The sequence below is a fragment of the Curcuma longa genome, chromosome 12 (assembly GCF_044706935.1).
Source record: "Curcuma longa cultivar G26 ecotype Majalengka, Jawa Barat chromosome 12, ITB_CL_G26_1.1, whole genome shotgun sequence".
In the NCBI taxonomy this organism is placed as follows: Eukaryota; Viridiplantae; Streptophyta; class Magnoliopsida; order Zingiberales; family Zingiberaceae; genus Curcuma; species Curcuma longa.
This window is the reverse complement of record NC_133872.1, coordinates 1971248-1993978: the sequence shown is the minus strand read 5'-3', so window position 1 is coordinate 1993978 and position 22731 is coordinate 1971248. Positions and strand designations below refer to the sequence as shown.

Sequence of the window (22731 nt, the reverse complement as noted above, 5' to 3'; positions counted from 1 at the left end):
CCAAAAATACCTTCAGTGATCTTCTGGATAAGACCAAGTGTAGTAGCTTATCTCGTCAATTTAACATACAATGCATGGACGATCGACTCACTGTTGCCGTGGTACGTAACTCTTTATTAATAGTTAACATGTTCGATTTAGTGTCATCTGACATGGCTAAATTCTGCTAGCCTGTAGATACATGCTAGTTTATAGGATTTGATCGAACAAATTCATGGCATTTCGGAGCTTGGAACTTGGAAGAAACTTCCTCAAGTACTAAGAAGGATTAGGTTAACTTCAAGCTAGAATATGGAAGACTTCGTTGTGTTGACAACATGAACTAGCAGGCTTGTGTAATGAAACAGTTGAGATGCCGAGAAGATAGGAAAGAGTGGTATAATTGACACCACATATCGTTGTTTGGCTGTGCATCCCGGTGTTGCCAAGTAGTACCAGTGCTAGAAGAATGAGGATGCAGGGTCTTACATGTTGAAGGGAAGGCTGAAACATTATCGAATCACTTAAAGACAACTTGAGCATGCTGAAGGAATGCCTGCAAATTCTACCTTGGCTCGTGCTCACCTGCATCAGTTGAAGAGTGAGTACAACAATCATTTGTAGAATTGAGAGAGTGCTTGAACTAAAGGAGGTTAGTAGGTACAGACTAACTTTACCAAATGATATATTGCTTTTGAGGCACACATTAGGAGACTGTCAAGATGAAATTTGGTACGCACTTGTGAACTGAAATAAGAAGTCCAGTTGGCATGGCAAGAAAAAAGAAATGAAGAATCATCATATGAATGACATTTCAAATTTCCATTTAGGATTCATGAATCAGTAGCAGCATTAAAACTTAAGAGAATTTTTGCATTTGCAAATTGGAAATTATGGAGGGGAAACTAGTATTGTTTCAATGAATAGTTACATTTATCCACTTAATTCTCAGAATCTGAATACTTAGTTTGACACAAGCACGTGGAATGAGTTGAACAAAAACTCAAGGATCTACATCAACAAAGGCTACACTAACACAAGGACTCATTATTCATACATATATTCAGCCATCTAAGCCTCTATCTCATCTAATGTCAATAACCCTGAGCTCTTTCTTTTTCTGTGCATTCTTTTGTATCTTGATCAAGAAGATCAGTAGCTGCCAAGACATGTATCACTTTCTAGATTGGAAATAAAAAATGAGTCATGTATCATCTTCTTCTTCACTTCTTGACTCTTGCCTGCTGCAATTTCCAGGGCTCGCCTTATTTTCCAAGTCAGCAGGCAGAGCAGTTATTCCACTTGCCGCCTTCTTTGGTGACATTTTGATCTTAGGAGGTAATTTTGGAATTTTTGCCACATTCTCCTCCCATTTCTTCCCAGAGCAGTGCTTGTTTTTGTTGTTCAGACTATTGTAGAACTCATACAGTGGCGTCTGTAGCTTCTTCAGTTCAAGGGCCTATTATAACAAAACAGGTGAGCTCTTACTTACCAATCTCAAACTTAATTTAAGCTATCATTAAAAAATCAAATAATTAAACAAGAAGCTGAGCCCCTACCTTCTCATCTAGAAATGCTCTAATATTTGACTCTGTTACTTCATCATCAACTGGCTCCGAAGAGAATGCAAAATCATTTCCCCCACTTCTTGTGCATGAACCCTCAATGACAGGCTCATGTGAGTCATCCAAGTGTACTTTTTGTTCTGGACTGACGTCAAACTTCTGCAGCGGCCATTCATCAAATGGTTCAGACATTGGGTTGAAACTCTAACAGAAATCAACTGATTAAAGTTACTGAGCATTTTCATTGCCACCAGGTGCTACTGATATGCAAGAATTAAAAATAAGGTCTATATGACCTTTTACTGAAACTTACTGATCCAACATTTGAAAAATCATCTATATCATCCAGCCGGCACATATCACTAATATTACTTAATTCCCAAATAGGTTTGACATTAGTAAACTCCCAGGTAACAATGGAACAACTTCAGCTACTATTTCCATTTTTATCCAATTTGTTACCATCGTTATTGCTGCACAAACATTTCTCTGTAGTGAATATTGAGATTGAGTGAAAATCTACAAATTTCACTAATATCACTAAATTTGTTACCATCGTTATCACTAATATCACTAAATTTCAGATGACGCTTACATGCTTTTTGTGTACAACTTGGATGTTAGTGCCACATCTCGAGAAGGTTCCTGGAAGAGAATGTCAGTTCAATGTGAAAAACAGATAAAAAGAATAGAGAAAATGGACTCGGAATGAATAGTTTCCAGATGGAATGAAACTAACCCAAATGTCAGAATGGTGCACTGGATGCAGATCCTGAAATTCTTTGGTAACAAATGGATGCTGCATAGCAGATCAAGACAAACATATAATACAGTGTTCTGATAATCAATTAAAAATATTTCATGGGTAAGCCAGGATACTCAAAAATACAAGTTTGTTGGTTGTACCTGGAGCAAATCAGAGGTACTAGATCCAAGGTTTAAAATATTAAATCGTGTCGAAATTTCGGTCCCAAATCGGAATGATATAGTTTCGGTATCGTATCATACCATGCCGATATAGTTTCATATTTTTAAAATATAAAATATATTAACTAAAATAAAAAATTTAATCTAAATATTTAAAAATAAAAAATAAAATATTTTTTAAAAATAATAAGATAATTTTATGAATTTTAATAAAGTCTAATTAAATTATCCTCAACTATAGCTAGGAATTAGTTATTAAAATTTAATTAAACTTAAATTAAAAAAAAACAAAAATCGTGACGCGTCGTCGGACTCGCATGACGCCTCCGGTGGCATCGCTAGGCTCGGGCGGCGCCTCAGGTGGCATCGCCGAGGCCGGGCGAAGCCTCCGGAGGCGTCACCGAGCCCAGGCGGCGCTTCCGATGGCATCGCCAAGGCCGGACGACGCCTCCAGAGGCGTCGTCGAGCTCGGGTGACACCTCCGGAGGCGTCTCCCAACCGAAATTCTTGTGCCGGTGCTATGTTGATGCCGGTTCGTCAGTAAAATTTTTCACCCGTATCGTGCAATATGACTTGCGATTTTAATCCGTGACTAGACCTTAACATTGGTTCCCTGTGTAAAATAAGACATAAGTGGGCCAAAACATCTAGCAACAAGCACAAGGAGAATACAACACTATGCAAGGAAACAATTTCTATATAGTCATTGAGAAAATACATATTTTATAGCAGTAACATAAAAGTAACACTCAAGCAACTGAGGAAATGATTGCTAATGAAAGGTCCAATGTTGCAAATCACTGATTTAGTCAAATTATATAAGCACTAAATTTGTGAGGACATGCCTAATGTTCTTCTCTTAGAAGAGATACAGTTGTTAGTAAACAACTTTTTTTGAATTAACCGAATTGATCGAATTTTCAATAAAAACTGAACAAATTGAACCGATAAAATATCGATTAATTCGATTTTCGACCAAATTAATTGAATTTTTTAAATATTATAAAAAATTTATCAATTAATTAGAGATTTATAAGTTTACTTACATAGAAATTTATAAATTATTTTTTTTATTTTGATTAATTCGATTTAATTGAATAAAAAATTTTAAAACCGAAAACCGAACTAAATTAATCGATTTTTTTAGAAAAAAAAATAACAGAAATTCTGAAATAACCGAATCGAATTTTTAAATTTGATCGGTTTGGTCGGTTTATTCGGTTTAACAGAATTTTTGCTCAACCCTTTCAACATGAGAATAACATAAGGAAAATTGTTGTCTTCAAATGACAGCCCATTTTGAATCAGGTTACCATTTAGTAAACTTATTTAAAGGTATCAAACAAGAAATAAATGCAATAAGTTCGAATGAAAAATGAAGACATGCATACTTTTGTAAGCATTTCAAGAGAAACTCTTTAGCCTCTGAAGACAGATGTTCTGGTATCGAAGGAAGATTTTGTTGTTCCAATATGGAAAAGAGCGGCAACCTGAATGATACTTCAGTTTTAAACCTCAAACAGAAACAGATATATATTGGATAAGTGAACAAAATTCAAACAGAAAAGGGAAAGACCATACCTCTTGGTACTGCTGACTCCAAGGAGGCTTACCAGTAGCCATCTCTATGACAGTGCAACCAACACTCCATATATCAGCTGAGCTGAGGCAGTTAGCTGGCTTTCAGTAAAAAAGGGCAGCCCGGTGCACGAAGCTCCCGCCATGCGGGGTCCGGGGATAAAACCTTGCCTTTGGCATGTTTCTTTGAACCCGTGACCTCTAGGTCACATGGCAGCAACCTTACCGTTGCGCCAAGGCTCCCCTTCAGTTAGCTGGCTTTCAGTATTTATAAAAATTCTCAAATAGAATATAATGTTAAGGAAAGAGCAACTAATCAATGGACAATCTCATACGGACAAAATTGGGTAATATAATATGCTTTCGAATCAACACGGAAATTGCAAGCTTGCAATAGTTACATCTCAGAAACACAAAGCACATTTTCAAAAATTGCAGGAAGCGTTAAACAATAAAGGATTTAGTACAAGTATCAGTTTCTCTTTTATTCTTGTCTGGTGAATAAGCTAGCACAAAATGAAGTTCACACATGTTTCATGGTTCAATTGTCAATGTAAAATGATATAAGGAATCTTGTTTTATTACAAGAAATAAGTCCCTATTTATACACAAATATAGGGACATATTCTAGGAGAATTATTCTAATATATATATATATATATATATATATATCCCTAAATATTTTAATACTCCCCCTCAAGCTGGAGAATATAAATCATATGTTCCCAGCTTGTTACATATGTAGTCAATTCGAGGACCTCTCGGTGACTTAATGAATATATCTGCTAGTTGATTATGTGAGTTAACAAAACTAGTAGATATTTCACCAAATACGATTCTCTTTGACAAAGTGACAGTTGACTTCAATATGCTTTGTTCTCTCATGAAAAACTGGATTCAAGGCGATATGCATGGAGGCTTGATTGTCACATATAAGTGACATTTGTGTAACCTTTCCAAATCTTAGCTCTTGAAGCAACTGTTTGAGTCATATAAGCTCTTGACTGCTATGGTCATAGCTCGATATTCTGCCTCTGCACTGGATCTTGCCACAACATTCTGCTTTTTGTTTTTCTAAGAAATAAGGTTATCTCCGACAAATATACAAAAATTAGAAGTAGATTTTGTTAGATTTGAGAGGTGTTCTAAGACAATCGTCTTACGGTCATACTATTTATTGGATAAATAACAATTCACTGTTTGGGTGCACATTCCGTATGTGCTTGATTGGATCTTAAACTCAAATACTGAATGTCCGCGATATGATTCATAGCATGAGAGAATTTGTGATTGGATCACAACTCGTTAGCATCTCTACATGTGCAATTATGAATGTATTAAAATTATCCCCAATCGAGGAATTAATGAGCACGGACGCCATCGATTTTGTTGAGACTAGCACGTTTGAACTCCTTGGTTAGTCAAGCAGCTGATCTCACTGCTGGAGACATTGGATGTTGAGAGTAAAACGTGGATGCTGGTTAAAAATAACCAGTTCATTGGAGTGACCTGTCGTGAGACTTCATATAGTTCGATTCATATGTCAATGAAGATCTCAGTGCAGCTTAAGTACAAGTTTCCTTTGACTTGCGGTATTCAAGTCACCTTGGTCACGGAGGCTTATACTTTGACATCTTAAGCAAGCATCTCCGAGGAGGTGTGGACCCGAGATGATTGGGTATAAGTTGAAGTGCCCGAAGGTATTTGAATAACCCACAGAGGATTTACCACTCCTTGGAAAAGGAGACGTATACCTTGCGACCGCTTGTCATGATTGTTACTAAAAGTCTTTGGTCAAAACATTACATGTTAAGAGTACGGACACTCTTGGATACATGTACGAATAACTTGAATCTACAAGATAAGAAAGCAACTTGGCCTAGGCATGACGTAGTCAGCCTAGTAGGGACCGACACATAGACAATGTCCTGAACCAAGCGGGTATAAGACGATGAAAGGAATGAGACATGATTCAGTATAGTTGCTGAAAGGTTTAGAATTATTTTGGAATCAATCGTTGATTTTTCGGTCAATTGGGGATCATGATGTACTACTAGGTGTCACTCATGATCGTTCCGTAATTAATGGTTAATTACGGACGGCCAATATAATCGAGAACCTATTAGGTCACACGCATAACAAGTTCTTCGAAGGACTTAAAATGAGTTTGAGAATTGGATTCTCAGAACGAGAGAAATAAAGTCAGGTTGGACTAGATAAAGGACAATGTGTTGGAATTTGTCTTACGAAGACGAAAAGAACGAAACTGATTTCGTTTAAATCAGAGACCGTTTGGTTACTGAACCAAATGATTCGATTTTGAACCGAATTAAATCAACTTGGTTTGGTTTACGATGGAAGAGGTTTTGACAAAACGGATGAGATAAGGAGCGTCGTCTTATGAAGACGGATTAAACAAAATTGATTTGGGTCAAATCGGAGTTCATTTGGTTAGTGAACTAAGCAAACCAAAACAGACCCAAAAACAGACCTGGTCTAATTTACTATAGAGCCGGTTTGGTTCGCTTAGGGCTGAACCTGGTCTGGTTATTCTGGTTCATTTCCAAGAGGCTAGTTCAACCCTAATTCGGTTTCCTCTTCTCTACCCCGGTCGCCTCTTGAAGTCGCGCGCGCACGCGAGAAAGGAAATCTCGCGTTGCGATTTCCTTAACAGTCTGTTTGGGAGGAGGTGAGGGAAAGGGAGGGAAAGGTAAGGAAGGGGAAAAAAAAATTTTACCTCCGTTTGGGATGGGGTGAGGTAAGGAGGGGAAGGGGAAAGAAGGGGAAGTTGTCCCCTCCCATGCCCATGAATAGGCACAATTTCTTACACCCCAAATTGGGGTGTAAGGAAGGGGAAGAAAAATATTAAAGGTATCTTCCAATTTTACCCTTCTAAATCTAAATCGATCTCTTGCCATCGTTTCTAAATCGAGGCGGCGGAAGCGCGGCACCGGCACGGGAACGGAGAGGACGACGAAATGCTGAACTTGGTCTCGAAGTGGAAGGAGCCAACGCCGAAGCCGGGGAGGAAGAGCACTGTAGGGGCGCCGACGTTGTGAGAGCCAAATCTCTCGTAGTGGACCGCGATGTTGGGTTTCCACTCCCAGAAGAAGCTGCTGATCGGAGACGAACTCGCGCTGCCATCGGCCTCCTCCGGCAAGCTTGGTATTAGGACCTTTGTTGCTCCCTCCGCTGAATTACAGGCCTTCCGCTGGAAAGCAAAGTAGGATTGGAGCGTTCGGAGCTAGTGACGCTACATGGCCAGCACATGGAGGAATGGCTCAAGGACAGCAGCGACTCCATATTCTGATTTTCGTAGTTTCGGAAGGGGAAACAAAGTGGAAGGAGAAGGGGTTTCAGAAGCGCACCTCACCTGCTGATCAAAGTTCAACCTTTTGGTTCTTCTTCCTGCTCTGCTCTGTTCTGCTGCTTATTATCGCCGAGGAGGTGGGAAGAAATCTGTTTTGCTGATTATTATCGCCGAGGAGGTGGGAAGAAATGGAGGTTATTTTTGACCTTCTATATATTTAATTTCTATTTCCTTTCCTTTCCTTCCACATAAACTTTTTTTTCTTCCCCAACAAGGTTACTTCTCTTCCCCTCCCTTCCCTTCCCTTCCCCTTCCGTTAATGAACCTTCCCTCACCCCATCCAAACAGAGCGTAAAAGAGGAGGTCAATCGTGAGAGGAAGAATAAGGGGGAAAAAACCCGAGAGAGCTTTAGCCCTCTCCTTCCTTCCTCTTTTCTTGGTCGCCGCCACCAAGCTCTGCCTTCTTCCTCTTTTCGTGTGGGCGTGTGTGGAACCCTGACCAGCGGCGAGGGTGGAAAAGGAGCCCTAGTGTTCTACTCTTCCTCTTTCCCTTCCTCTTCTTCCCGTGGGCGACGACCTCTCTGCTCTCCCTCTGTTCACCGGCCGACGTCAACGCCCTTTGCTCAGCCGCATAGAAGAGGACTTACTGCCGGAGCTACTGGTTGTTTGCACGAGCTTGTTGCTGCCGGAAGAACCTTGCTGCCGGAGCTGCTGGTTGCTGCCGGAAGAACCTTGCCGCCGGAGAGGAGCCCATCCTGAGTTCTAGCTGTCGTCGGAGAGGAGCCCATCCTCAGCTCGTACTGTCGCCAGAGAGGAACCCATCCTCTGTTCCTTGTTGCCGTGAGGAGCAGGACTACGGGTGCTTTCCTTGTTGTCGTGAGGAGCAGGACTGCGGGTGCTCTCCTTGTTGCCGTGAGGAGCAGGGTCGCCGGAGCTCTCTTCTTCTTTATTGGTTGCCACGTGGATGAACGCAACACCGAAGTCACTGCCGGATTGTTCTGTTTTGGCGGCATGGTAGAGAAGAGAGATTGTTTTCTTTGTTTATTGAAAATTATTTTCAACTATCGGAGAAGTCATGTATGGGTTAACCATCGGAAGTTTACGAACCTTCTAGATAATATTCCATCGTGGTCGAAAATAGTTTTCGATTTTGTCCTAAATCGGCGGTTAATGGTTAATTACTACAAACTGCACTGGGAATACGGATTCTTGGTGATTAGAAAGTCCCGGAACGATCGCGACAAACGTTGTTGCATGGTTCCGGAATAAGACTTCTCTCGATTCGATTGTCATCGATTATCGGTTAGTACCAAAGATGATGACGCGACTTATGGCTTTCGAAGCAGTCCAGACGGGAGCTTGGCGTGGATCACCAATAGAGGCGAGACTCTGACGAGGATCGCTCGATTGATTCAACACCGTTCAAACGTCATCCGCGAGGTACGCGCTTAGAATAATTTATTATTCAGAAATTTGCATGCATCCAATTAAGCATGGAAACTAAGATAATGAAATTAATGATTGATGTAAATCATGTGTTGCTTTAGAGTTCATATCAAATTTAAGTTTATGAAACGAAGCATGCATGGGAATGGCATGCATGGGAACAAAGCATGTAAATGTTGTGCAAAGTAGTGCATAGGAACACATAGATTGGCATTTAAATATGCAACGGTACCAACACCTTTTAGAACTCTGGCATATGCATGGTCGACCAGTGGTCGACCATGATCCCTTGGTCGACCACGTGGTCGACCATGGCATTATGGTCGACCACGTGGTCGATCAACTTGGTTTGATCGACCACGGGGTCGACCAGGTCCACTGTAATCGTGTCTGCTTGGCCAGGGAAATCTTGCTCTTTGCCGAGAAGATCTTGCCCGGGAAATGCTCGGGAAAACACGATCTTACCCGGGAAAATAATGTCTTGGTCGGGAAAGTATCAAGCTTACCCGGGAAGAAGTTCATCTTAGTCTAGGGTAGGTTGGCCGGGAAAAAGAGAAGTGAAGGAAAGGCAAAGCCAAGAGAAGCATATCCGGGAGAATACAGTAATGTCTGGAAGCAATAAACTTGTTCGGGAACTTGACCGGGAGAAATAAGATCTTACCCGGGAGAGGGTTACATTGATAAGTTTTTGCCCGGGAGAAGTAAGATCTTGCCCGGCAAGGAGATTACCTTAGTCGAGAGTAGCTTGGCCGGGCAAAGTGAAGATGAGAGAAATGAGGCCGGGAGAGATAAGGTGCTGACCGGGAGAATACTTGGATAGCTTGACTTCTGTCCGGAGGAAAGTGTCTTAACCGGAGAAGTGAGATCTTGCCCGGGAGATGTAAGATCTTGCCCGGGAAAGTGATTATCTGATCGGGAGAAGTGAACCCGGGAAGGTATTGCCCTTGGCCGAGAGACAGGAAGCCTTGGTGGCTTAGAACCGAGATAGCCGAGAACTTGGTGTTCGTAGGCCAATGAAGAGAGCTTTGGTAGCTCGTCTCCAGAGGAGTCCAGGAGGAGTCTAGGTGACTCAGGACCGTGGAGCTTGGTGCTCGGGTGAGAATGAGGAAGCCTTTGTGGCTTGTCTCCGAGATGGTCCAGGAGGAGCCTTGGTGGTTCAGGACAGGATTGGCCAGGAGCTTGGTGCTGATGGCCGGGACAGGTCCGAGAGAGCTTTGGTAGCTCGGCTCGGGACCGTGAGCTTTGGTAGCTCGATCTCAGGGAGCCTTGGTGGCTCAGAACCTGATTGGTCCGGGAGAGCTTTGGTAGCTCGGCTCGGGACCGTGAGCTTTGGTAGCTCGATCTCAGGGAGCCTTGGTGGCTCAGAACCTGATTGGTCCGGGAGAGCTTTGGTAGCTCGGCTCGGGACCGTGAGCTTTGGTAGCTCGATCTCCGGGAGCCTTGGTGGCTCTGAACCGGATTCCTCAAGAGGAGGGCCTTGGTGGCTCGGTCCTTGGTGGCTTGATTCCTCAAGAGGAGGGCCTTGGTGGCTCGGTCTCTTGATTCCAGGAGGAGGGCCTTGGTGGCCCGGTCTCCTGTTTGGTCCGAGAAAGCTTTGGTAGCTTTGCTCGTGACCTGGAACTAATGTTTAATCCATCCTTATACTATGTCCTTGTTATAGAATGTTTTTAATGCTGCTTTTGAGTGTGCAGATATACAGGACAGGTTAAGGAGGAAAATTCAAATGGATGGTGAGAGTTCCAAGGCGGGCTTTGAGCTGTCTCTTCTGCAGGGGGAGTTCTGTGTCAACGGGCGACAACTTTTGGCAGGGATCCGTTGGGCACAAGAACCAAGCAGAGGCTATAAGAGAAGCAAGAAGCAGCGCTGAGGAGGAGTGACTCACGCATTTACTGTTGATCATCCTAGAGAGCTCACAAGCGACATTGCTGATCCTGCGAGAGCTTGATCGTGAATCAAAGAAGAGGAAATAAGAGCAACGTCCTGTGTTTGGAGGAACCGGCTTGCAAGCTGTTCTTGTTGGCTCTGTCTAGAGCAACGTCCTGTGTTTGGAGGAACAGGCTTGAGCAGCAAGTGATTCTTGTTGTCTCTGTTGTCCAATCTTTGATTCATTGTATTCTCCTTGTCTCGTGCTTATCTTTGTATCTGTTGAGACATTCTGTGGAGAGGTTCCTCCACCGAGAAGGAGATCTATTATAGCCAGTGTTTTCCGGGGTCTGATCTACCGATAGATCGAGGGATCGTCCACCTTACGGACACGCCGAGGAGTAGGAGCATCATCTCCGAACCTCGTTAAATACCTGTGTCAAGTGTGCTGATCAGTCTTCGTGTTCTCTGATTGTTCTTTCCGCTGTGCCAACGAAGACGAAGGAAGAAAAGCGAAAAGTGTGGACGGCTATTCACACCCCCCCTCTCTAGCCGTGTTCAAGAGATCCAACAAAAACTTGGCTCCAAAGATGTGTCCATGGCAATGTCAGTGGTGGGCGGCGGCAAAGCAGGATGAGGACGACGCTGATAAACCAGTAATGGAGGAAATATCTTCGGAGGTGACAGAGACTCCTTCGGAGGATAAAAGATAGCCATTGGTGCAGGGGTAGAAGGAGAAAACTCGGATGAAAATCCATTGGGCTTAAAATTGAAACCGAATCAAAGAACGTGACATTAGCAGAGATAAAATATCGACGGAGAGTAGGGGAATAACACTTATACCCTTTCTACGGCCGTGGGTACCTAAGGAAGACACATTTATGAGACCGGAGAGAGAATTTGTCAATGCCAGAATCGAAAGCATGAGCAAAACATCTAGAACTAAAGACCTTAGGTGGTAAAGGATAAAGAGACTGATGAGAATAAAGAACATGATAAGGTATTTGACCTTGTAGAGTGAAGGAAGGCATGCGATTAATGAGATAGAATGCAGTAAGTACGTCATCCCAAAACTGAAGAGGAACATGAGAACGAAGAAGAAGAGTCCGAGTGATCTCAAGAAGATGGGGATTCTTGCATTCAACAACTCCATTCTGTTTAGGGGTATGAGGACAAGACGTCCAATGCAATACACCATGAGACGCCAAGAATTCTGAAATGGAGTAAATAGATACTCACGTGCATTATCACTCTGTAAGGTTCGAAGAGAAATACTAAATTAAGTTTTAATTTCATAGAAGAAAGATTGAAAAAGAGAAAACAACTCTGAACGATCCTTCATCAGATATAACCAAGTACAACGGAAAAAATTATCTATAAAGGTAACAAAATATCGTGACTCCAATGTAGAAGAAATATAACTCGGTCCCCAAACATCAGAATGAGCCAAAGCAAAAGGGGACATAGCCCAACTTACAGTGCGAGGAGAAAAAGAACTATGAATATGTTTTCCTAATTGACATGACTCACAAGATAAAGATTCTAAGTGAGAAAGACCAGGATGCAATGTTTCAACTTATCAAGACCAGGATATCCCACCTGAGTATGAATAAGAAGGGGAGATGCAGCCGCCGAACCAGAAGTCAATATAGGCCATGAGACTCATATCCGAAGCCAATCATCCTCTCGTACTCTGGTCCTGTAAGGAAACAGAAAGATTCACGACTCGATCCCTAAACATCGAAATGAACCAAAGCAAAAGGGGACGTAGCCTGACTCACAATCAAGAGACCGAGTAAGCTGACTGATTGATAATAAATTAAAAGGAGCACCGGGAACATAAAGAACATTATGGATAGAAAGAGACGGAGAAGGATGAACAATACCAATACCCTGAGATTGAGTTTGAGAACCATTTACCATGGTGACAAAGGATAAATAATCAGAAGTAGAGAGAGAAGAGAAAAGAGATTTATTACCAGTGATATGATTGGTGACCCCGGAATCAAGAACCCAAGGACTCGAAAAGCGAGATATGTCAGCAAAGGAATTACCAGTGAGTGCAACGGCAGCAGGGGAATCAAAAATCTTTCGATCATCATACCATTTCAGAAAGTCGTCATAGGAAGGTGGTGGGATCGGATCTGGTGGCAATTGTATAGTGGAAGCTGAAGGAGCGCTAGAACTCTGGACGATCTGTGCAGCACGGGGAGGTCGATCATGTAGACTCCAACATTTATTAATTGTGTCCTGGTCGATGACATCACACCAAGGATGTCCTTTGCCACCCTTACGAGGTAGAGGTCTGTTGTTGTTCCGAGAGACCAAAGTCGATAAGTCAACAGAAATAGGAGGCACTGTCAAGACTTTGGCAAGGACACGAAGGAGAGTCGTCCAGGTACTGTCCATGGTAGCCTCTGTGCGGCTTGTGGCTACCCAGGATTTGATCACGAACATGAGAATATTTTGTGGGCAAACCATATAAAGCCAGAGACAAAAAATTTCTTTCGATTTTCAAGCTCTGCAACAGGAGTGGCCGTAGGTGAAAGCAGTTCATTGAAGTCACAAAGAAAGCTAAACACCGAACGCAGATAAGTTGACATAGAATTCTTAATCTGATGAGCACTGAAAATGGTCATGAGATCTTCACAGACTTGATAGAGTCACCGAGAGGTATTTGTAAAAAGTTGTTGAGCCTGTGTCCAAACAGCTTTGTAGGTCTTGTGAGTGCGGAAGACATTCCTAAGAGATGGATGGATGGTGGCTCAGATAATATAACACAACTGAACGTCAACCTTTTTCCATAGAGGGCAATCAACAACTCGAATATCCTCTTCGGTTTGGGTGAGATGTGTCTCATAACCCTGTCCAACAAGCCAAAGTTCAATGTGAGAGCTCCAAGAGGAATAATTCTTACCATCCAATAGCTCGGAAGAGAGCGGTGCAGTGATGTGGTTGGTAAAAATTGAGATATCCGATTTCAGAGTGCTGGAGGTAGCCATGGTAGGAACAGCGGTGGAGGCTAGACGTAGATGGGAACACAAGTGGTAGTAGTGGGCGTCGGGAGAAGATATGTTGCAAAGGTCCCTTCTTCAAATCTGCGAAGAAGGGTTGCGGGAGGTCCCTTCTTCAAATCTGCGAAGAGATCAATTTTCTCTCGAACAGAGAGATTCCGATCTGTTGAAGAGGGAGAAGAAAAAATAGAGACAGCAATTAGGAACTCCGATCGTGAGGCGTGTCCAGAAGCGATGGCGATGCTGGCTTCGATCGCAAACAGAGATGAGGATGATGCGATTAGGAAGGGCGGCGCTCTAGGGTTTCCGAAGGAGGAACAACGACAATGATGATCTCTTCTCCTCCGGCAGACAGAGCTCCTTCTTTCTCCGGCGGACAGAGGAAGTGCGCGGCGAGTGTCGCGACCCCAAATCAGGCTCGCAGAGGAAGGGAGGAAGGGAGGGAGGCTTACCAGAGACGCCCGAGGCGTGGGCCGGCGAGGTAAGCCGTGGGTCGTCGAAGGACTTGACAGTGCTGCTGAGGCTGCGAACGCCGCCCGCTGTGATGGAGACTGGTGGCGATGCTCGTCGAAGGTGAATCGCGTCGCACACTCATGGTGCGTGGCGGTGGCAAACAGAGAGGAGAACCTCGAGAAGACTCCACCGCGGCGGGGAAGGCACTGTTGATAAGCGTTGTGACTAGGAAGGCATGCGACGAGGAGACACCGCGATTCGGAAGAGACGCGACGACAGAGGGAGAAAAAACTAAATCTAATTGGGCTCTGATACCATGTAAAATAATACAAAAGAAATAAGTCCTTATAAATATATATATTGTTGGATTGTAAGGGTGCAAACATAGTCCCACATCTAAAGCACATGGAAAAGATCATGGGGTTAAAAGGATGGAAAGTATCTTCATTGGTATGAGACCTTTTGGGGCCCAAGAACAAAACCATGAGGGCTTATGCCCAAAGTGGACATTATAGGGGTGAGTATTCGGTTAAAACCGAACCGAACCGAACCGAATAAACCGAAAATCGAATAAACCGATTTTTTTCGAACCAACCGAACCGACCGAATTTCCCAATAAAAACCGAACAAACCGAACCGATATTTTATCGGTTAATTCGGTCGAATTAACCGAATTAACCGAATTAATAGAAAAAACCGAATTAATCAAATTTTTTTAAATATTATAAAATTTTTACTAATAAATTATAGATTTATATATTTATTTACTTAAAATTTATAAATTATTTTTTAAATTTAATTAATTCGGTTAATTCGGTTTAACCGAATAAGAAAATTTAAAACCGAAACCGAACCAAATTAACCGAATTAACCGATTTTTTTAAAAAAATAACCGAACTTCCGAAATAACCGAACTGAATTAAAAATTTGATTCGGTTTGATCGGTTTATTCGGTTTAATCGAATTTTTGCTCACCCCTAGTGGACAATATCATGTCATTATGGAGATATTTTGATTCCATCGGTACTAACAAGTGGTATCAGAGCGAGATTGCTCTTCACCGGACTAACCGCCGGATGAGCCATGATCCAAATCTAACCATGTGGTTTGAACCTTAAACAAAGGAAGTGGGTGCTCCCGTGTCTGAATCAAGAGGACCAGACACCAGATGAGAAGTCTTAGTAGGTCGGATGGACCGAGGGATAAAAAGTCCTAGTTGCGACTAGATGGAAAATCCTAGTAGGTCAGATGGACCGAGGGGCAAAAAAGTCATAGTTGCGACTAGGTGGAACGTCCTAGTAGGTTGGGTGGACCGAAGGGCAAAAAGTCCTAGTTGCGACTAGGTGAGAAGTCCTAGTAGGTCGGGTGGACCGAGGGACAAAAAAGTCCTAATTGCGACTAGGTGGGAAGTCCTAGTAGGTTGGATGGACCGAGGGGCAAAAAGTCCTAATTGTGGCTAGGTGAGAAGTCCTAGTAGGTTGGGTGGACCGAGGGACAAAAAGTCTTAGTTGCGACTAGGTGGGAAGTCCTAGTAGGTCGGGTGGACCGAGGGGCAAAAAAGTCCTAGTTGTGACTAGGTGGAAAGTTCTAGTAGGTCGGGTGGACCGAGAGGCAAAAAGTCCTGGTGTGTCGAGGATTCAGACATCAAAAATGATGTTGAGGGGGGCCTGTGGTCCTTTGTTTGAGGAGAGGATTGTTGGGTTGCAAGGGTGCAAACATAGTCCCACATCTAAAGCACATGGAAAAAGATCATGGGGTTAAAAGGATAGAAAGTATCTCTATTGGTACAAGGCCTTTTGGGGAGAGTCCAAGAACAAAGCCATGAGGACTTAGGCCCAAAGTGGACAATATCATGCCATTGTGGAGATATTTTAATTACATCGGTACTAACATATATATCCCTATATATTCTAACAATCAACTTTATTTTACCTCTCATACAATGTGAGGGAAAACACCATTTTGTAACTATATATATCTGTTCCATAAGTTATGGGAATGTCATTCCATAAATCATGAGATATGATAGCGTATTTAGTTTCTATAAAAGATTATTTAGTTTTTTTAAAAAAATTCTATTAAAGTTTTTATTAGAATAATTAGTTTTATTTATCTGATGAAGAATATTGGGATAATTAAGAGTTTTATTAGAAAACTTTGTTATTTTATGAAGAATAAGTGCTGTCGATCTATAAAAAAGGGTTAAAATCTTATATAAATTTTGAGTTAATATAATTTTCAATTTCTAACATGGTATCAAAGTCAAAACTTGGTGATTTATCCTTTCGCTCACCATCATCCTCAAGTTTTAGCACCACGCTAATCCATGAATCATTCACACTTTAATACTTGGTTTGGTTCCTTATTCACCACTCTTTATTGTGATTTTCTTCTCTCCTTATTATTTCCTTGCGAATAAGCAATGAATTCTTTCTTTTTTCTGTCTTTTATATTCTATATCTTATTCCTAATTTGTCCCCACTTTATCTTCGTGTCCTCTTAATCTTATTTTCCTTTACCCTAGTGCTTCTATTCAGTTTTTGTCTATATCTTTCTATTATTATTCCCTTATCAAATTTGTCCTCTTTGTCTTTCCTGCCACTCCTCTAGTTCTACATCATTTTGCTTGTTCTACATCTTCATCTATATCTTCTAAACATTTATCTTGTTCTCTTTTGTTTCAATTGCCTCCTTGTCCTTTGTCCTCTTATCATTCTTATTTTCATCCTTTGCATTTTTTCTCGTCCTTTTTCATTATATTTATAATTAATTTCTTATAATTGTTTATTCTCTTTTTACACTCCTTTATCTTCTTTATCTCTATTGGTTTTTAGGTTTTTATATTTTTGTATTTTTTTCTTCTTTAACTCATTCTTTGTTTTAAATTTTCTCATTATTGGTGTTTCTCTTTATATTCTTTCTCTCCTCATCATCGCACATCGTTTCCCTTACTGCTTCCTTCGCACATTTCATGTCGTCTACACCATTTTTTATTTAACTTTGTTTTCTAAAAAGAATGAATATTTTTCATGTAATTTTTGTTTTATGTTGTTTTCACAATCTCTTGCAACATAGGGTAAGGCCACGTACAATAGACCCTTTCTCAAGACCCGCATTGGCAGGAGCTTCGTGCACTGAGCTGCCCTTTTATCTTTTACCAACCTTATAATTGGATTACTATTTCTATGTGGTTTTCATCATTTATGATTTATCTTTGTTGCTTAGCCTTTATTGTCGATTTTTCTTGTTTTCTTTACCAACCTTTATACTTAAATACCTTTTACCAACTTTCATAGTTGGAATTTTCTATTGCTCAACCTTCTTTTTAAATTTTCCCTATCTCTAGCTCTCACTAATTTTCTTTAATTTATATGCCTTCATGCCTAGATTCTTTTATCAGTCTTTATCATCCTTCCTAGCTAGATTTTTCCGATTGTTCGGCCCTCATTGTTGATTTTTCCTTATCTCTCACTAATTTTTTTTGCAAGTTTTAATTTATAACTGTTAGAAGTTGTAGAAATAATAACTACATCTCCTATTGGTAACCTTAACAAGTCTTCGGATACCTGTTCATTAGTGTACTCAGGACATGCTAAAGAACGAGATACTCTCCACCATCTTGAAACATTGGGTTATTCCTCAACTCAAAAGGGTAAAGTGTTATCATCCTCCATCAAATAAGTTCTATGTGTACTTTCAATGAACAAACACGTTGCTTCACCACACCTATGCTTTAGTGGGAGAATTCCATACTAAAAGATTAGCATGGGGATTTCTTACTCTATTCGTCATTACAATGTTTAAGTCAATATTTGAGTACGTGTTAAATCATGTGCCTAAAATCTATGTTTGAACCTATGCACAAAAATGTCAACTTTGTCATAAAAATGTGAGACTTGATAAGGCATGCTCAAAGAACAAAGATGATAGCCCCTAAATTGATGCAAGTCCAAGATTCCAACTCATATCCTAAGAATGAGTTTGATGTCAAGAATGTATTTTTCCACATAGAACTAAGGAAGAAATTTACATGGAGGTCCCACTAGATATAAACATAATTTGGATGTTCATCCTAGCTATATGTAAATTGACGAAAACATTTTATGGACTTAAGTAATCACTACGGACATGGTTCAACAAATTTGTGAGAGCTATGATTACTATGGGGTATAGACAAAGCCAATGGGATCACAATTTGTCTATTGAACACTCTTCTTCAAGGAGGAGGAAGTTACAACACTTTTAATGTATGCTAATGATATAATACTAACAAGAAATGATGTCAAAAAGTAATACTTCTAAGTTAGTGTTTGGCGGAGGAGTTTGAAATCAAAGTATCAGAAAGTTAAAATAGTTTCTTAGGATTGAGGTGCTCACTTTAAGTAATACATTTTGATCTCTTAACAGAAACATGTTACAAATTTCTTTAAAGTAACAACAAGACAACATGCAAGCTAGTGAGTACTCCAATAGGCTCAAATTCCAGACTTGGAATGACAGAAGATGTCGCAATAGATAAGGAAATGTATCGATGTTTGGTAAGAAAACTTGCTTATCTATCTTATACATGACTAGATATATACATGACCAAACATATATATACATGACCAAACATAACATATGTAGTTAGTATAATTAGTCAATTCATGCATAACTCAAAATAAGTTCATTTAAAAGCGGTTCCCCAACAAGTATTACAGTATCTCAAAGAGCAAAAAAGGAAAGGGTATTTTGTTTGAAAGAAATGGATGTTTAGTGCTGCTAGAGGCATATATGGATTTTGATCATGCTAGATTGTTAATTAACATGAGGTCAACCACCAAAGTGGTAACCTCATGATGTGGAGGAACAAGAACATGTGATAGTGAAGTCTAGTGCAGAGGCAAAATTTTGAGCAATAGCTCAAGGTATGTGTGAACTACAATCTTAGAAGACTTAAAGATCAAGTAGATGTGATCCAATGAGACTTTATTATGAAAATAATTTTGTGATTAATATAACTCACAATCCAATATAACATAATCGAACAAAGTAGATTGAAATTGTCAACACTTCATCAAGGAAAGACTAAAGAACAGATTAATTTGTATCCTTTACATATCTACATATAAACAACTTGCACATATAAGTAACTCAGTATTTCAAAGTATTGTATCCAAGTTAGGAATGATAAACATCTACTCACCAACTTAAGGGGAAGTGTGGGAAAACATTATTTTATAACTATGTACATCCCTAAAAATTAGACTGAAAATATTCCATAAAAAATCAATATTCTCAAGAGAGGCTGATGTTTCATGCATTCCTAAAAGGTTGTGTAACATGGGATAAAAGAAAATTCATGTAAAGATTAAAAAGTTACTTATTTGCTACTGCCCCAAATTCATAACATAGTAATACATAGGAAAGAATCTTTAGGCAAAGGTACTCCTTGGGAAAAACCAATTTAATTACATTTGTATATTTGTGCACAAACTAAATGACAACACTGTTATAATGAAGTGTCATTAATTTGGCAAATGTTTACAGAATATGGAAGACAATCATCTCGAACATATAATGAGGCTAACAGTATTATGCAACTATGTCAAAGTTGTTAGTGTGAAATATGAACTATAATTGCATATGAAGCATGCACACAACAAGATGAACAGTGAATCCTTTTGTTGCAAATGGAACTGGGCTTGAAAACAGTATACAACATAGAGATGGATCTCCTTGGGATACTAGCTAACATCTTTGATATAGGAATACTTTGTCCCTTTGACTATGAGATTGAACAAAATCAATGTTTGTATCCTCCTAAACTAAATGAATGTACAAACAACCATGGATTAAGATCTAAAACAAACTAAAACAGAACAAGTTTTACAGACAACAAAAATACAATATGGGAAAACATAAAAAGGTGATCATGAATCCATTCATTGGACCCATGTAGAATTACTTACTCAAATCAACTTAATATTCATTTAGTGCAGGGTTTAACTCCTTATTTTGTTTTGGAGATGACATGGTAAGAATCAACACTTACAAGCTATGCCCAGTTTGAAGAATTACTTTTGGTGCCATCCAATATGGAGTTCCCTTCATTGACTTGGCTGCATTTATAGTAGCCTGAAAAATATCATGTTGATGCATTGAGAGAGTTTTCTCAAACATTAACAACTTTTCTAGCAAAGATCAATTGTTCATAAACAAAATATGCTAAAACATTGATTTGGCCATATCCAAGCATGACAAAGTCATGTTTATAAGTTATGAGAGTTCATTCAATACATGAAGAACTTCCACTACACAAACTGTTTGTTTGCCAAAAAACATGTTGGCACGTTAAAGAGGTTTCTTACACATTAACAACTGAGATTAATTGTTCAAACAAAAAAGGTGTTGCAGTGTCTTGGCTAGATTCATATTAGAATGTCAAAGTCAACTCAATAAGTTATGATAGTTTATTCAGTACATGAACAACTTCCTCTAACACAAACCAATTGTTTGCTAAAACACTGGCTGAGCTGCAAACACAGTGGCCTGATACAATCATGTTGATAAGTTAAGAGTCAAAAGAGTTATATTATACATGAACAAATTTCTCAAGCACAGACCAATTGTTCAAATAAAAATTATATAATGCTGGCTTGCTTTCCCTGTGCTAGATAATGTTCAAACAAACAAAAAGTAAAAAATAAGAAGAAGAAAAGTTTGTGAATTTCATATGCTTGCAATTTTAGATAAATAAAGAAATACTATCAGAATGGATGCCCAATTTATAAATTGAGATCATAGGATATCAAATTCCTTCTCAGATTGGCTTCCTTAAGATAAAACATAGTAACTACTTCCAAATCTATATAGAGGAGTACAATGTTCAGGCAAGACCTAGAGTAGAATTATGATTTTAAAAAACATTGATTTGGTCGAGTGTAAGTATAAAAAACAGCATTTGGATATCGTCACAAAAGTATTTATGGGTAGGTATACAAATTTCCCTAGTACCAGCTTTGCAACTTGTTTTGATGCCCCAAAATCTGCCAGCTTGATGCAACCCTTGTTGTCCACAAGAATATTAGCCTCCCAAGGCCAAAAAAGAAAAGAGTCCACTACGATGAAGGGAGTTAGTTAATAAGATATTAAAATCAGAAGTTTCCAAGAAAATATCATGCCTTTATGTCCCTGTGCATGATCCCATTTCGATGAAGATAGTAGAGCCCCTGCAACAGCTGCTTAGTATACATTCTTATAACCTGTTCAAAGAGGAAGTTAGTTAGCAGTTGCATTAGCCTGATAACCAATATTGTGGTATCAGATACTTACAGCCTCTGGAAAAGATCGATCCAAACTTCCCGAGTAACTATGAGATGGATCCTCCTGGGACAAACTCCAGCAAAATATTTAAAGTCTCTACCTCTCTAGCTGTTCCTAAATAGCTTTGTCATATGTCAATCCAAAAAAGATGTCTTTTTAACTAAAGAAATAGATGAATAGTCTTAGAAAATAGAACAGTTACAGCACAGGACAGAAAGCACTCACGACAATATGTGGGTGAGAAAGGTTCTTTAGAAGTTTTATTTCTTCCTCGAGCTACCTTATATGAGCCTACCAACAGGTTTATAACAAATCATAGATAAAGGGAACCAAAATCCAAGGTTCTCTCTTATCTTCAAGCAGAATATATGCATACAGAAGGGACCATAACCTGAGCTTTCTCCTTGGAAGCACTACTTGTCCCGATCAAGACCTGAGAATAAGGGACCCTATGTCAAGAAACACCACCGAAGGAATGCAAGTAAACGTCCAATACCAGGGGGAATACAAGAAAACGAAACAAGAAACCCACCTGCTTCACGGCACGCAGCTCTCCCGATTCGAGATTCATACCCATACAGACATGACCAAAAGCGCCGCAACCGATCAGTTCACCCCTTCGCCACAAGATCGGAGGTACATTATCTTTCTCCTCGGAGGTCGGCGGCGGAGGGAATTTGGGGGCAAAGCCCCCCAAACCCTAGGCCCAATTCAATCCTCGATTTACTGAGGCAAGATACAATCTTTTTCCACAATCCCGTCGCCTCCTACAACTCCGTTCCCATCAGAGCCTGTTCGAACACGAGGGATCGTCGCACCGATCCGAAGATGTCTTGCATCGTCATTTTCCGCTGCCGCAGCTGTTTTGCTTCACTTCGATTGGGGTGCTTCCGACAGTGGATCTGAGGGAGATTCCGGATCTCATCAGGGGAGGAAATAGGAATCGTAGCGCAATCAGTTGTGGAAGCGTAGAATCGAGGCGAACGAGAGATAGAGAGAGAGAGAGAATGGAAGCGGAGTGATTCTCGGACTCCGCACTCTCTTCCCCTTTAAAAAAGTTTTCAGTCATATGGACAAAAATGCCCCTCATAGCCGTTACTCATAGCCGTTACATTGCCTCATTGTTATTTTGATTTTTTTTCTAAAAAAATATATGTTTTTTTTTAAATTAGGTAACAGTTTTCTACTGATGGTTCAATTACTGATTTTGTTAGTCAACTTTAAAATATTCAAATATAGATATTTTTCAAAATTAGATGTTAAATATTATCAACAATCAAATTTAGTAATC

The 22731-nt window shown here is 40.2% G+C and overlaps 1 pseudogene; it reads right to left on the bottom strand.

The window, feature by feature from the left end:
• Positions 1 to 1106: 1106 nt before the first annotated feature.
• On the bottom strand, positions 1107 to 22285 carry LOC141843415 (mitogen-activated protein kinase kinase kinase NPK1-like; annotated as a pseudogene).
• Positions 22286 to 22731: the final 446 nt, after the last annotated feature.